Below are 15,974 nucleotides of genomic sequence, written 5' to 3'. Positions count from 1 at the left end.
TACTCCAGGAAGGCCCTGGGGAATGAGTCACAGGTGAAGACAGTCTGCCTTGCAGCGACTTCTCTTCCTCGTCGGGCGTTGCCGTGAGCGGGGGTGTAGTCGAAGATGCAGCTCAGATGCCGCATTGCTGTGGCTGTGGTGTAGGCCGGCGGCTGTAGTTCTGATTAGACCCCTGGCCTGGGAACTTCCATATGCAGAGAGTGTGGCCCTAAAAACAACAATAACAACAACAACAACATCAAAACCCCTCTCTTCCCAGCATTCTCTTCCTGGTTTCCACGCTCCCCAGGGCCTTCTTACTGCTTCCCCAAATATCACACCATTTCCTGTAATGACATTTTAAAATTTTGCTTTCATTTCACTTTACACCTAAAGAAGAAGCCGGGGAGGAGTTCCCATCGTGGCGCAGCAGAAACACATCCAACTAGGAACCACGAGGTTATGAGCTCAATCCCTGGCCCTGCTTAGTGGGTCAAGGATCCGGTGATGCTGTGAGCTGTGGCGTAGGTCTGGCATTGCTGTGGCTCTGGCATAGGCCGGCAGCTACAGCTCCGATTAGACCCTTAGCCTAGGAACCTCCATATGCCGCACGTTCGGCCCTAAAAAGACAAAAAGACAAAAAAAAAAAAAAAAGAAGAAGCCAGGGAAAGGTACCCTCCCAACGTGCAGTCAGTGCAGCTTGCATGAAGCAGCCACTCTTCCAGATCAAAGGATCCATCCTATTAACACCTGACAACCTGTCCACTTGTCACTATTCAGTCAGTCATGCAGCCAATACTTACTGGTATGTCTTCTAGATGCCAGATAAGGTGCTAGACACTGGATACAGCCATATGGGACAAACACACGTTTCTACTCTCAAGGAACTTTAACGACTTTGCCAGGAACACAGCCACCGAAGAGTCATTCCACACTTAAGAAGTGTTACTTACACAAGGGAAATTGAGGGCATGGGCAGAATGTATGAGGGTGAGTCAAGGGAGGCCTCCCTGACTAGCTGAAGTTAAAATGACATACATCCTCCGTCCGTATCAGTATTATGTTAGGGCTACTGTGACAGAGTGCCACAGGCTGAGTGGCTTCAACAAGACTTATTTTCTCACAGCTGTGAAGGCCAGAAATTCAGGATTACACTGTGGGCACGGCTGTTTCCCGAGGCCTCCCTCTTTGGCTTGTAAGTAACCATCCTCTCCCTGTGTCTTCGCAAGTTCTTCCCTCTCTGTGTCCTCCTCTCCTCTCCTCTCCTTAGAAAGACCACAGTCATATGACGGGGGCCCTCATTTTAAACTCAATTACCTCTTTAAGGATCCTACATCCAAATACAGCCCCATCCCGAGGTAGTGGGGGCTGGGACTTCAACATATGGATGGGGTCAGGCGGACACAATTCAGGCCATAGCTGCCTTCATTGCTAGCCAGCTGCCCAATGCTGCAAAAATGTTCTAGAAAGAAGACAGCTGGAGACGAGCAAGTATGATCACGAAAAGTCTAGAAGGTCAAGTTAAATACATCTGACTTTATCTGAAAGGTGACCTTGAGATCCTTGAAGGAAGAGGAGGGACAAAAACTGCAGGTTTCACTGTGGACCATGAACGGGAGGAACAAGGTGGGGGCCACGGGGACCAGGTGGCAGGTGGAGATGCCTTGGACTGGAGGAGACCCTGAGGTCTGCGGAGGGGTTGGGGCATGACTATAAACTGGAACCTGGAGTTCCTGTTGTGGCTCAGAGGTTAAGAACCTGACTAGGGTCCATGAAGATGTAGGTCCGATCCCTGGCCCTGTTCAGTGGGTTAAGGAGCTGGTGTGGCCATGAGCTGTGGTGCAGGTCACAGACGCCGCTCAGATCCCTCATGGCTGTGGTGTAAGGCCAGCAGCTATAGCTCAACTCCAGCCTGGGAACCTCTATATGCCACAGGTATGGCCCCAAAAAGACAAAAACATAAAATAATAAACTGGAACCAGAGGGTGGGGGTGGAGGCAGGTGCAGAACAAAGCCCCAGAAGCACCGACACTAAAGGATAAAGAGAAGGCAGAAAGGAGAGGCCAGAAAGGTGCCGGAAACCACGAGAATGTGGCGTCACCAGAGCCAGGGGACAAGAGTGCCCCAGCAGGGAGTGGCCGGAGGGCAGAAGGGTCCGACAAGGGAGGGTAGGGTGTGGCTGCAGATGGGTTTACATCTGGAGGCCGTCGATGTCCTGGGTGAGGGCATTTCTGGGGTGGGTACGGCTGGAAGGGGAGGTGGGGGGACACCCTAATTTGGGCTGGGGGCACAAAAGTCACAACTGGGGAGGTTAGGATCCCTAAAGAACTTTTTAAGGGAGAAAAGCTTTGAACACACCTGAACGACGCTGGAAAAGAGCCAGTGGAGAAGTAACATCACATCCTGAAGAGGCAGATGGAAACGCTGGCCTTGGGACAGAGAGAAGGGACAATTCTTTTTTGTTTTTTTTTTTTTGTCTTTTTAGGGCCGTGCCCATGGCATATGGAGGGTCCCAGGCTAGGGGTCCAATCAGAGCTACAGCTGCCGGCCTACACCACAGCCACAGCAACGCATGATCCGAGCCGTGTCTGCAACCTACACTACAGCTCATGTCAACGCTGGATCCTTAACTCACTGAGCAAGGTCAGGGGTTGAACCCGCAACCTCATGATTCCTTGTTGGGTTCGTTTCCACTGCGCCACGATGGGAATTCCAAGAAGGGATGATTCTTCCATCTCAACATTTTCCTGCAAACGAAGCAGGAAATGAAGCACAACCATCATCAAAGCAAGGGCTTCGCAGCACTGCAGTGTGTGCAGGGGAAGCTCGCAGGCAAGGGACCCTTTGTGTAGGTGGAGAATGTGGATTAGCAGGTGAATTACTCCAGGATGAGCCGAGGAGGGACTACCCAGCATATCTGGGGACAATGGTATGCATCAGGCCTGCTCTTTTTAAAAAAAAATTTTTTTTTAATTTTAAAAATTAGTTTATTTACTTATTGTCTTTTTAGGGCTACACTCACAGCATATGGAGGTTCCCAGGCAAGGGGTCAAATCAAGCTAAAGCTGCCAGCCTACACCACAGCCACAGCCACACAGGATCCAAGTCGCATCTGCAGCCTACACCACAGCTCATAGGAACGCTGGATCCCCAACCCGCTGAGCGAGGCTAGGAATCCAACCTGCATCCTCATGGATACTAGTCAGGTTCTTAACCTGCTGAGCCACAAGAGGAACTCTACTCTTTTTCCAAAAAATAAGATTTGTCCTCAAATTGCCACGTATGCCCCTTGGCCACTCAGTATCTGGACTGGCAGATAAGAAGCATCCCGTTACTGCCCAGAAGCACACCATCGAGCTGCCCACAGACAAGCCAGGTCTGTTTGCTTTTCTCCAGGACACTTTGAATGAACTATAAAAGCTGGAGGAGTGTGATGAAGCCCCCTGAAGCTGCAAACCACAGAGTGTTCGAGAACTGCCGTCTGGGCCCCGGACACCTTTAAAGGCTATGGCTATGAGCAAAAACCACAGGCAGGCTTCCCCTGAGCTGGGTCTCTCCTCCTCCGTTCCTTCCTGGGCCGCCTCCACAGCCTTGCAGGGACCGGATCCCACTGCACCAGCACATCCTTCTCGGAGGGGCCCCAGGGTCGGGAATAAAGCCCCCCAGAGTTTATTCCATCAGGCCAATGAATTTCAGACCAAATCACTCCCACAGGGCCGTCTTCTCCAGTTACTGGGCTCGTTCAAGCTCAGATAATGGAACAATTCCTCCCGATAACGGCCCACGAGCAAGTGAAGGAGAAAAACTAGCCCCCCTGCTACTTCGCTGAAGGGAAACCAGAAGGCAAAGGTCACTGCCTAGAGCCTCCAAGTTTTTAGTGTCTTGGAGAACTTTCTACCACAAGCGATTTGGAGCATGAAGAATGGATTCGCCGGGAGTGGTGGTTATAAGCAGAACAGACATTCATTTTTGTGTCCTAGTGACCGATGCACGTCCAGCGCTCTGGATGTTCTCTTTCTAGAAGGTTCCACGGCTCATCTCCCTGGGAGGCAGGAAGCAGGATGGAGTCCCCCAGAGCCAGGTCTTCAGAAGTGTCCGGGGCTGCACACCAGGAAAAGCGAAGTCTGCTAGGAGTTGCCTCATTTGTGTTGACTTGTCCCATTCGAACCTCAGGGTCGGGACAAGGACACCCTCTCCAGGAAAGTGAAGAATCCGACAGTGACTAGACAGCTAGAAACAAGGAAGAAGGCCAGGACACTCCTGGTGCGCAGGCACATGGGCAGCGCTGGGCCCCACCTGTCTGCAGATGTCGCAAAACAGGAAGCCTCCTGGGCTCAGAGCATTTCCTGGGCCAAGACTCCTCCGGATCCTCCCCCAGGGGCCACATCCATTCCCCTGGAGAAACCTGACCCTGAGACAGGAGGTGCCGCTGAAGGTGGCGAGAAGTCCCTACCGCCTACTCACAGGTGCCAGCCGTGGTCTGGTTGTGCCGAGGGAGAACTTGGGGCAGCAGGAGAGCCCGCCACGCAGCTCCACTTTCTCTCATGCAGAAGAGTTTTGCAGCTATGGGGCTTCGGTAGCTATAGGGCTTCTGCAGTTTCGCAGGGGTCTGACCATCAGCTGGAGGCTCTCTGGGTCTTTGGTGGGGGCTATGTCTGTAGGAGGCTCTGCTCTGTTCATTCTGCCCCTTCGTGTCTGCCCTGGAGCCAGAGAACCTCTATGGGCCGCCTCAAAATGGTTGGCCTTGAAGCGGGTGACCTGACTTCACCGTTTTGAAATGATTCTAAGATGCCGAAGTGCATTGTGTTAAAATGAGGAGAGCTCACAGAGACACCCCATTCGGACAGCGTGCTGTGGCCCAAAGTCAGACAGGGCCAGGCTGGGATCCCCAGGGTGGGGGCACAGCTGCTGCTCAGGTGGCCCCATACCCCACGTACGTCTGTCACTCAGAATCTTGGCCCCAATTGCTCTGCCCCTGTCCTGAGCTTGGAATTGAACAGGCCCCTAAAACCATCCACCAATGTCTGTCCCCAAGGGTGGGGACACAGCCAGCAGCTTCTGCAGCCAGTGTCAGCAAGGCCTGGGATTCTGAGAGATAGCTTCAGGCAGCATGCTGTCTGCAGATGGCTCTCTGGGAGCTGACTTGTAAAAGCAAATCCAACGACAAGTGCAGAATCCAAGGGTGACTACAGAAGAAGACTAGCGGGCAGGGCATAATTAGGGCGCACTGGGTTGGCCTGAGCTCTCTCCACCCCTGACCTTTGCCATCCTGGGCAAGGTGGCTCCTACCTCCTAACCAGCATGGGGTTGCCCAGAGCAGGGCGGGGGGCGGGCGGCCCTGGGCATCTGGCCCCAGAGCATGACCTGGTGGGAGAGAACTTCGAGATCATTTGGGTCCTAGGTCCGCAATGCACTTGAATTTGAGAAAGAGATTCAGAAGGCAGCAGCTCATGGCTATGGAAGCGACTGAGGGGCTAGATCCTGGCCATGCCTCTCCCAGCCATGGTGAAGAAGGCAATGTCAGGCCTCCCCAAGGGCCAGGCCTTCCCTTCTCATCCAGCCCTTGGCCCTCTGCTTTCAGTCCACGGTCGATGCTGAACGGTCCTCACCTCCCAGGAAACACCGGGGTGTCCATTTCATCACCAATACGCAGGTTGAATGCCTCCCAAGGGACAGGCTCTGGGGTCCTGCCCCAGGGGACAAGGGGCAGCGGGGATAACAGACAGAGGACAACCTCCTGGAATGCAAGTCAGATGCCCTTCTGGGTGGAGGAGCTGGGGAGCCCAGAGGAGGAGGAGGGCTTGACTGCTCCTGCCCTGGGGATCCCGGAGACTTCACAGAGGAGGTGAGCTCAGAGCTGGGAGCAGCTCATCAGGAACTGGCAGCCTGTCCTCCCAGCTGGGCTGGAATATTCCTCAGCTCCCCAGGCAGCAGAGCTTGGCTGCCATCAGGGCCCGGTTTCTGGGAGCCTGGGTCAGGCCAGGCCAGGTTCCCAGCTGATGGGGGTGTCGGGGGCTTAGCCTCTGCCGTGTACTTCCTGCTCCTTCCTGCCCCATGAGCTCTGATACATCCATCCTTCCCTTCTCAAAATGCCTAGTTCATCCACTGCTCTTGGACCCTTGCTGCGCCAACATTACTACATTTTTAAACACCAAAGTAGAGAAGATAAATTAGTGCACCTATATCACCTAAATTCAACAATCCTCACCTCGTGGCCAGTCGTGTTTCATCCACACCGCGCTCCCCTTCCCCAACCTGCACCTCAGACAGTGTATCATTTCATCGGCACACATTCCAGAAGGTGTCTCAAAAAGAACAGAGTTTTCTTAACCCATATCCACAAGACCGTTCTTGTTCCTTTAAAAAATGATACCAATTTCTGAATATTCCCAAACGGATATATCCAGTCAGCAATCCCACAGGCTGGGTTTTCCAAATTGCACACCAAGATGTCATTTGCTGTGTTCCTCTGTCCCATACATTTTCTGTCAATGGATGTTTAGATCTAGAGACATTGATTATTTTGGGCTGTAACTCCAAAGGCGCTGGAGAGATAAGAAGGGACAGAGAAGCAGAAGGACCTGAGTTCACCCCTCTCTCAAAACATTAAAATCACAATTAACTGCTGGACAGTCATCCACGATATAGACTGGAACTTACCAAAAAAGACACTCTACACCCAAAGACAAAGAAGAAACCACAATAAGTTGGAGGGGTGCTTTCACAATATAATTAAATCTCATACCCACCAGGTGGGAACCACAAACTGGAAAATAACTGTATCCCAGAGGTTCTCCACAGGCGTGAGAGTTCTGAGCCCCACATCGGGCTTCCCAGCCTTGGGGGTCTGGCATCAGGAGAAAGAGCCTGCCCCCTACCCCACCCAGGAACATCTGGCTTTGGAGGCCAGCAGGGCTTGTGTGCGGGAGCCTCACAGGACTGGGGGAAACAGCGACTCCACCCTTGGAGGGCGCACGCAAGGTGTCACATGCACTGGGACCAAGGGCAAAGCGGGGACTCCATAGGAGCCCGGGCCAGATCCGCCTGCAGGCCTTGGAGGGTCTACTGGGGAGGCAAGGGTTGGTTCATGGTGGGGGCGAGGACACTGGTGACAGAGCTCCAGAGAATCATCACTGGCATGAGCTCTCCATGAGGTCACCATTTTGGCCCCAGCCAACAGCCTGCAGGCTTCAGTGCTGGGATGCCTCAGGCCTAACAACCAACAGGGTGGGAACACAGTCCCACCCATCAGTAGACAAGGTGCCTAAGTCAGCCTGAGCTCACGCTGCTTCTAAACACATCCCTTGACACAGAGGGACAAGACCCAGCCCCACCCACCAGGAAGCCTGCAATCTCCTGGACCAACCTCACCCACCAGGAGGCAGATTCCAGAAAAATGGGGAATTACGATCCTGCAGCCTGAAGAATGGCAAACACAAACACAGGACGTTAGACAAAACGAGATGGCAGCAAAATACATTCCAGAAGAAGGAACAAGAAGAAAACCCAGAAGAACAATGACGTGAAGTGGAGATAGGCAATTGGCCTGAAAAAGAATTCAGAAGAATGATCCAAGATCGCAGAAAAACTGCAGATATGGGGGGATTCCTCCCATCAGCAGGTACATAGGGTCTGATCAGTTCTTTCTATGATTTAATGCCAGGTCCGTTCATTCACTAGAGGTGATTGCGTGTTGGTCTCCTAATTCCATAACTCCTTCATTTATTAGCTAGACTCCTTCTTTAAAAAAGAGAGCAACTTCATGGGGTGGGGGGATGGAATGAAGAATTGATTCTTTCTCTTCTTACATCAGTTTTCCAAAGACTGAATTTCTTCCCCAACTTTCTCCAAAAGTGACCAAGGGGTGTTTGGTTTTTAGCATCATCACAGTGGCTAGAATTTCAACATATGTGGTGTTTTAATCCACTGCAGTCAATTTCTTCCAGTCATTACCCCAACTGACGTCTGAATTGCCTCATCTTTGGCCAGAAGGAAAGACTTTGGCTCCTGCAGCCACTTTGACAGTTTCTTTGCTTTCGGGGATCGTAGGATGGTCCAGGCTCTTCATGTACATTCATCTCACTCTTGTTTATTTCAATAGCAAGTCCCCTGACCCCCGCCTCCAATCTGTCTGTGTCTAAACAGCAGCTAGATTAATCTTTCCTCAAATTAATTTTAGCTCTGTTTCTCTTCTTGAGAGACAGTGTGATACAGGAACCAGAGAGGACCTCTGGAACTCCAGAGAACTGGGTTTGAAAGCTGGCCACATCAATTACAGAGGTGCAGCCCTGGCTGGTTCCATCATCTTCTGAGCCTCAGCTGCCTCATTTGTAAAAATAGGAGTAATATCTTCCCTCACAGGATCAGGGTAAAGACTAAATACCTGCACAGCGCCTGGTTTAGAATCTGGTGAATAGTAAGTGCATGTCAATATCCCTTCCTCTTCTTCTTGTTCTTTTCAGGAAACACCAGCGGCTCCTGGTGCCCCTCCCCCATGCAAACTTTCAAGGTCTCTTCCTCTGACTCATGATGACCATTCTCTCCATCCACCTCCACTCTGGTCCGACCAGAGTGTTCTCACTGGAGTTACTAACTCCCACACCAGCCCTAGTTCCCACCGCCCCTCCTCTGCCTGAAGTGCTTTTTCTGTTTATTCAAATCCTACCTACCGGTGAAGACCCCGCTCAGATCCTTCTGTTTCTGCAACCCCTCCAGACCACACACTCTCCCCATCCCATGAAAGCATGTCCATCTGCCGGCAAAAGCCTGGCTGGGGGGCTACACTCTTCGGCAGCTAGTTTCACATGATGCCTACAAGTTTGGACAGAATCACGCTTTCTGATGCCGGACTGGTGGCCACACAGATCTGTGTGTGTGACTGAGTGAGCAGGGCCAGCTAAGTGTGCTCGTGTGTGTGTGTGTGTGCGCTTGCCCATGTCGGTGTTAGCACACACGCAGGTCTGGGTATATGTGTGCATGTAATCAACACCCTGCAGGAAGCCAGGCTCCCCACTGCCCTCTCTGACTCAGAATCATGAGGCTTCCCTGAGGCTCTGCCCTCCCCTCAGACTTCGGCCAGAACATGGGGGGGTCCCAGGTCTTGAAAAAGACCCAGTGATGTTCTCCTTGGAGGGGTCTCAGTTTTCCAAACTAGATATGACTCCATCTGGAGTAAGAAGAGCCCTAAATGCCCAGAGGTGCTTCATTGTCCAGATCTGGCAGCTGGAAATGAGACCAATAATGAACTCAGCACAGAACTTTCGCATGGAAAAACCACCCCCAGAGAAGCAACGAGTAATGACGCTTGGCAAGTGGGCCTCTCCTTGAGACAGGATAACCCCACCTGGAGACTAGCCAATGGCTCCAAGGCATCACAAAATCCAAAGAGGCAGCTATGGCACAGGGCATCCACCTTCTAGCCCTTCCTGGACCCCAGAGTCCGTCCCAGGATGGAGTCATTGCTGAAAAGAAGGAAAGAAGGAACTGTTCCAGGTGAAGACAAAACGCAGCTCTAGCGAAGGTGCAGAAGCCCTGGGTGAGCTTTCTTGGGTCTTTGGGGTTTAAAAGAAATGTCTGTCCCTTCCTTCAAAAGGTGTCACCCAGATAAAAGAGGTTTAGCCAAAGCCAGCTTCAAAGCTCTGCACAGAGAGGCAACAATGATTTAAAACAGGACTTTCCCTGGAGGGTTGGAGGGGTAGGGGGTGCCCTGGGATGAAGGGAGGGGCTGAGCAGCACCCCAGAAAGAAGGCGGCCAGTGAGGAGGGTCCTGGAAGAACTGGGGCCTCTTGGGCCACACGTGAAGGGGTCACCAGTCAGCTCTGTAAGGAACCCACCTCTGCCGCCCCAGATGGGCAGACACCTGGGCTGTGTTCCCCAGGGGACGAAGGAAGCTGGCAGGTCCCTGGGCTGGCAACTCTGTGCCAGGTGCCTCAGAAAACGGCTGGCACGGCCGCTGCCAGAGCAGAAGGAAGACAAGCCCTGATTACTCTAGAGGAAAGGGCCTCTGGGCTGAGTGGGCAGGGGCCGTGGGCTTCCGACAGCCGCGGTGAAAACGGAAGTTCAGGCTGTTAATGGGGTGTTCAAGCTATGGTGTCACTTTCCCCCAAGGTGGGTGGGAAGCTGGGGGACATCCCAGAGGCAGGTGTTTGGGTCTGCAGGTGCTCACTGATCACAGGAAGCTGCGTGGGTGGGGATGGGAGAAGGGGGTGGGGGAGGGGATGGTGGGGGAGGGGACAAGGGGGAGGCATGGGGGAGGGGGGCGGGGAGGCTCTTCAGAACCAGTGGGTGTCTGGCCCTGCTCTGCTCTCAGTCCTCTTCCAGGGCTTGTGGGGGCTGAGGGCAGGATGAGGGGCTCTGAGCGAGGGATGCAGCTGGGTGACCACCACGTGCCATTGCCTGGTGACAAGTAATAGCAGTGCCCAGGCCCCAGGTTGCATCTAGCAGAGGCTTGAACGTGCCAGACCCACTCCCCTCACAGGCTTGTCCCAGAGCCCCTGCACCTGGCCCTGCATGGCCCTCATTCTGGTCCAGTCTGCCCTCGCCTACCCTCCGCCGGGTGGCCTGATTGCGATGCACGCTGGTGCCCAAGTCGTTAAAAAAACAAACCAACCTGTGAGCCGCTCCCTATTCCTAAGCTATAAATAGAATGTGCTTTTGTGCATCTTTCTGGAACAGGTCATGTGCGCAGGCTCCCCTCCCAGGCTCAGCCCAGGCAGCCGAGTCACTGAAGAGGCAGGTGCAGAGGCCGGGCCTCCCGGAGCCCTGACAGCAGCATTCGCTGGGAGCTTTGGACATCCCAGCTCACAACGGACAGCTCTGGGGACGCCGCTGCGGTCCCAGGAAACTACTGTCAGCTTACTTTTCATTTGCAACTGTTTTTAAACGAGCCAAAGGCCAGGTCCCTCTTCCACTTGCTCAAGAAGGCGTCCTCACCCTCGGTCACCTGTTCCCACTCCAGGGCAGGTCAGACAGGTCCCAGAAAGAGCCTCCTGGCACCACAAACATCACTCGACCAGGACAAGTCACACGGACCCCTGGCAGAAGGGCAGTGACCGGGATGAGGCAGGAAGGGTGCCAGACTCACTGGGCAGAACCCCAGGGGTGCAGCCTAGGCCAGAGCCTCACCTGCCTCGCCCTGGTCACTGCCTGGATTGCAAATAATCCTGTCTTGAATGGGGTAATGTGTAGGTTCTAGAAGTTTCCCCAAACATCCACCTTCAATTCTTCTGCTTCCAACTGAATAAGGCCTGTAGCTCTTGTGGAGAGAGAGCCAGAGACTGAGGAACAGAGGCAGGGACGCACAGAGACAGGGAGACAGAGGGACCCGCCCGCTCCTGCCTGCTGCCCTTTGCACTAAGCTCATGCAGCTCTCTCCTCTAATTCACCTTCTTTTTTTTCCAGCCTGATCGCTGCATGTCTTTCAGGCACTGCTGGTGGGAGGCTTTCCATCCAGCTTCCCACAGCATCCATCCCCCTCGTAATGCATTTTATTTTCTTGTCACTGTTCAATCCTTTGTCCGCCTTCCCTCATTCATTCAGCGCCCACTGGGTTCAAAGCTCCGGATGGGGCCCTGGGCTCCACCGAGACCAAAGCAGACAGCAGGGTGGCACCATGACTTTGCGGGCTCTTCCGCCACAAAAAAAATCCTTAGAAGTCCATTTTACAGCTGTGATGCTACAAAGGTAAATATATTAATAGCATATGGAACAGCATTTTCTTCGACCTAAACGTTCCTTTTTTTCTTCTGATTTTAAAAGAAATGACAATTAAACACTGTCACAGGCTCCCGAAAGTATCATGGGCTTCATGGAGGCCCAGTCTTGGCAGACTGTTGCTAACTCAGGGAGCTGCTGATCTGGCTCACAGTCCAGGATGCAAAGTGGAACACCTTGGAAGCTTCCAGAAACCTCGTTGCCCAAGGGCACTCGGAGAGCGACATCAGGACCTTGGAGGGATCCAGACACCAGCACGTCTTCGAATCCGGTTGATTAAGTGCGCAGTCGAGGTTGTGCAGCCATGGTCCTCAGTGGCAGCTGCCCAGGGGAAGAGCCTGAGGAGCTCTTCTTAGAACCCCAGGTAAGAGGGGTGGTGCATCCTTGTTCCTAAAGCTCCAGGCGATCGGTGGGGCAGTGGGTGGTGGGTCATGCCCGCAGGGCCTCTGTCTCAGCCTGGCCTCTTGTCACGTGGTTCCTGCCAGACCTGCCTCTGGGCCACAGAAGGTTGAAGATGAAGGAGGAGATGGGAGGGAGAGACAGCGATTATGACATCACTATCGCAACGGTCCCCAAATCAGCAAGCTTGCAGGGGCACAGGCTGCTGACCCTGCCACCAGGACTGTCCCTCATGGCCGTAAGGAGTGGAGGGAGCAGCACTGAAGGCAGGTGCCTGCAGCTGGCAGTGCACACATGGGAGCTGGAAAAAATGTAAGGGGCTGCACCTGAGAGATAAGGCAGCCCTGGGAGATAAGGCCCTGGGGTCCCGCCCGTGTGATGCTCTGTGTCCCTTGGTCCAAGCACCTCTGGGACAGGCACAGGATGGGGGCACAGGGGCCGGGAAGCACAGGAACCCCCTTGAGGGCTCTGCGGAGGAATCAGTCCATTCAGCCCAGAAGGGACCAGGGAATCTGCGGCTCACAGCCAGCGCAGGAGGAGCTCAAAGCGGGTGGGGACCCGTTGGGCCTGGGTGCAGATTTCACCATGGCCTGTGCCTGAGCCTCGGCCTGGCATGGGTGGTTGTGGGCTGTAGATTAGCACTTAACTCTACATTCAATGTGATCCGCTGGAGTAGAAGTGTCCCAGCCAGAACCCGGATCCCTTGAAAGCAGGGACTCTTGGTTTTTTAAAACGGTGGTAAAAGACACAACACCTAACACTGACCACCTCAGCCGCTTTTAACCCTGCGGGTCCGTGGCATTAAATACACCCACACGGCGAGAGTGGGGCCAGTGCGCCCATCCACTTCCAGAACTTACGAGCTTGCAGAACAGAAAGTCTGTGCCCGTGGGGAGAAATTAATAAACAGAAACCTCTTCCATCATCAGAGAATCCGGTGAGCAGAATGGGGAGCCCGGGGTGAGAGCGGCGCCCAGCAGGGGGAGGGAAGGCCCCGGGAGACTCGCCGAGGCTGAGCCGCGGACGCGGGTCTCTAGCGCCGCGCCCCCACCCGGCACGTGGCTCTCCACGGCTGCACACCCCAAACTGCCATTCTCTGCTGATGCCAAATAAACTCATCTCGGCCAGAGAAGCAGCCGGCTGGCTGTTGGCTTCAGGTCCACACCATGTGACGGTCTCCCCCCGCCTCCCCCACCAGCCCCGGGCGGCCACCATCCCGCTGTGCATCCCTGTGATGTGACGGCTCCGGGGGCTCCTGTCACTGAGGCCTCTGCTCCAGCTCCGAGGGCTGGGGAGGGACGGAGGGGCCACAGGAGGGAGGCCTCCCCATCTTCGTACAGAAAACTCCGGAATCTTTAACCCCCTGCTAGAGCCTCGTGGCCCTGACTTGGACGCGGCTGCTCTGTCTTCTGCTGTCAGATCCAGACGGCTCGGCCCAGCAGCCTTTTGACATGAAGTAATAATTGTCAGAGAGGGTCAGGGCTCCACCAGCTGAGAAAACACCAGAGTGACCCTTGCGAGGGAAGCGGGCCCCGCAGAATCAGGACACAGCCCATTAGCGGGTCAGAGGACCTTCCCCGCTGACATTTGCGTCGCCACCGCCTCATCAGGAAATGTGACGGGAGTGACATCCTCTGTGCAGTCACCTTGACGGGGGCGCGTGCCAGCCCGCCTGCAGAGTGGCGCTCGGCAGACGGTTTCAAACGTCGTGGTGAAAAACCACAGAAGCATTTCACGGCTATTGCCGCCTTAATACAAAAGGACTAAGCAAAGAAATTTTGGAGATTACAGAAAAGCACACAGGTGGAATCAACCGCCCATAATTTCATCCCTAAGAGATGAGAGCTGCTGCCTCTACGGCACAGACTCCTCGGATCTTTGTCAACGTGCATGTGTGTGAATATTCACGTGTATGTGTGTATGTGATGTGTGCATGTGTGCGTGTGTATATATATTACGCATGGTGTATGTGTGTGGGTATATGCACAAACATGTGTATATGCATGCATATGTATGTATATGTTCATTGTGTGCATGTATATGTATGCATGTACGTGTGTGTTATATTACATGCATATGTATGCATGTGTGAATATACCTATACACACGTGTGTATTTTCATCTATATATATGCATGTGTAGGTTATACATATGCATGCACATGTATTATGTGCATTAAATGTATGCATGTTGTCATGCATGTGTACATGTGTATGTATGTGTGTCGTGTGTATTGTGTGCACATGTGAGTATGTGTGTTATGTGCATGCATGTGTGTATGTTGTGTGTATTATATACATGTGTACACGGAGGCAGTGATAGTTTTATGAGGGTGCATTTTTATTTGTTAACAGAATGTGTCAATCACTGGTATAAGAAAATTTGAAAACAGATCAAGGGCATTTTGGTATGTAAAGCTTTACAAATGTTTGTAGACACCTTTCATATGTTTCTAAAGCAGCATTTTTCAAACTGTGTTCCACAACACATATATGACTTAAAATAAAACCTGGGACCTGCTGCCCACCAGCTAGGGATTTCCAGGCACACGAGGACCCCGAGAAACCTGGCAGCAAAAATCCCCGCGAGGCACAGTGTGTCCGGCACTGCCGGCCACAGACCACCGTCCAGGTGAGCCCACAGGCTTGATGGGCTGCATGATTGAGGTCAGCCTTTCTCATGCCCTCTCCCGAGGCTGGGACCAGTCCTTTCCAGTTGTCCTGGGCCTGAGGAGGGACTGTCCAGTATCACCGGGGAAATTCTGAATGTAGGAAGGAGCAGGGAAGGGGCAAATGGCCAATTCAAATCTGTTGGCTGAGAGTCTATGTAACACGATCCTTTCCCTGCACAGCGCCCCCAGCTCCTCCTGGGGATGGCGTGAGGCAGGTGCCAGGGAGGGACTCCAACCACCAGCTCCCTAACACACAAAGTGACTCTTGCTGCCGACCTTTGCCTCGCTTTCTCACTCTCACCAAATTATGGGGAAGGATGGGAGGGGTTAACAGAGGTGGGAGGAGAAGACACTCAGGAGTTTTTTTAAACAAACATCTTCGTTCTTTTTTTTGCTCTTTTTTTTTTGAAAAATTAATATTATACTGTATTGATTACTTTTGTAATTTGCCTTTTCGCATAATATCGCATGAGGATTTTCTTGGGGCATTAAATAAATCAAACATAATTTTTCATGACTTCATATAATTCTGCCTGCAAGATAAATACCATACTTTTTTTACCCAGAGTGCCAGTTATCAATTTATTGCCCGTGGGATCCAAATTCACCCTTCAGTACCTGCCTCACCATTGGGATAATGAGCTGGATTTTGTCTTTTCTGTCCTGCAAGTGCAATGCCAAACGTTGTCAGTAGAGGGCGGGAGAGGGCCATTGCCGGAAAGGTCCAATTCTCCGCCCTCATTTCAGGGTGAGGGGTTTGCTCTTCTTCATCCTGTTGCATTGTCAGTGGTGCGTGTGCACGTGTGTGTGAATGCCCAGCGCTTTCTGCCCTAGCACACAGGCGGCCTCAGAACCTTGACCAAGGCTGCTGATCACCCAGCTGCAGACTGGGGACCAAGAGTGCCTCCAGTTCCAGCCTCAGGAGGGTAGCAGTGCCTTGAGCCCTCCAGCTGCCCACCTATAAACCTCTGCTCACCTGCACTCTGAAGACATGTTTCTGCTGCCCAGGGACACAGACCAGCTTTGGTCAAGACCGCCAGGGGCTCTGTCCTGGCAGTGACCTTCAACCACACCTGCTTCAGTCACCGACCCCCTTCCAAGGCTGTCCTTTCTAGGGTGCCTCCCCCGCCCCGGGGCACCCTTTAGGGTTCTCTGTCCATCTTTCTAGCCACTCTCCCATCATAACTTAAAAATCCCTTAGAATTAACTTCCT

General features: G+C 53.0%; 1 long non-coding RNA gene across 2 annotated transcripts; it reads right to left on the bottom strand.

Annotated features, from left to right (window-relative positions):
* Nucleotides 1–7,428: 7,428 nt before the first annotated feature.
* LOC146399582 (uncharacterized) lies at nt 7,429–12,193 on the bottom strand. 2 transcript variants are annotated; one of them, XR_014818126.1, is made up of 2 exons: nt 11,364–12,193; nt 7,429–9,440 (listed from the first exon to the last, which is right to left on the bottom strand). It is a non-coding gene; the product is annotated as an uncharacterized LOC146399582 (long non-coding RNA). The 2 variants fall into 2 exon arrangements; XR_014818127.1 differs by having other exon boundaries at nt 7,620–9,440; nt 10,589–12,193.
* Between the last annotated feature and the right edge of the window lie 3,781 nt (nt 12,194–15,974).

The sequence above is a fragment of the Sus scrofa genome, chromosome 10, assembly GCF_054392235.1.
Source record: "Sus scrofa isolate SSC_HxYL_T2T_F1_AM1 chromosome 10, Sscrofa_HxYL_maternal_Yorkshire_Landrace_v2.0, whole genome shotgun sequence".
NCBI classification, from domain to species: domain Eukaryota; kingdom Metazoa; phylum Chordata; class Mammalia; order Artiodactyla; family Suidae; genus Sus; species Sus scrofa.
The sequence above is the reverse complement of the archived record's forward strand: the minus strand, read 5'-3'. Positions and strand labels throughout refer to the sequence as shown.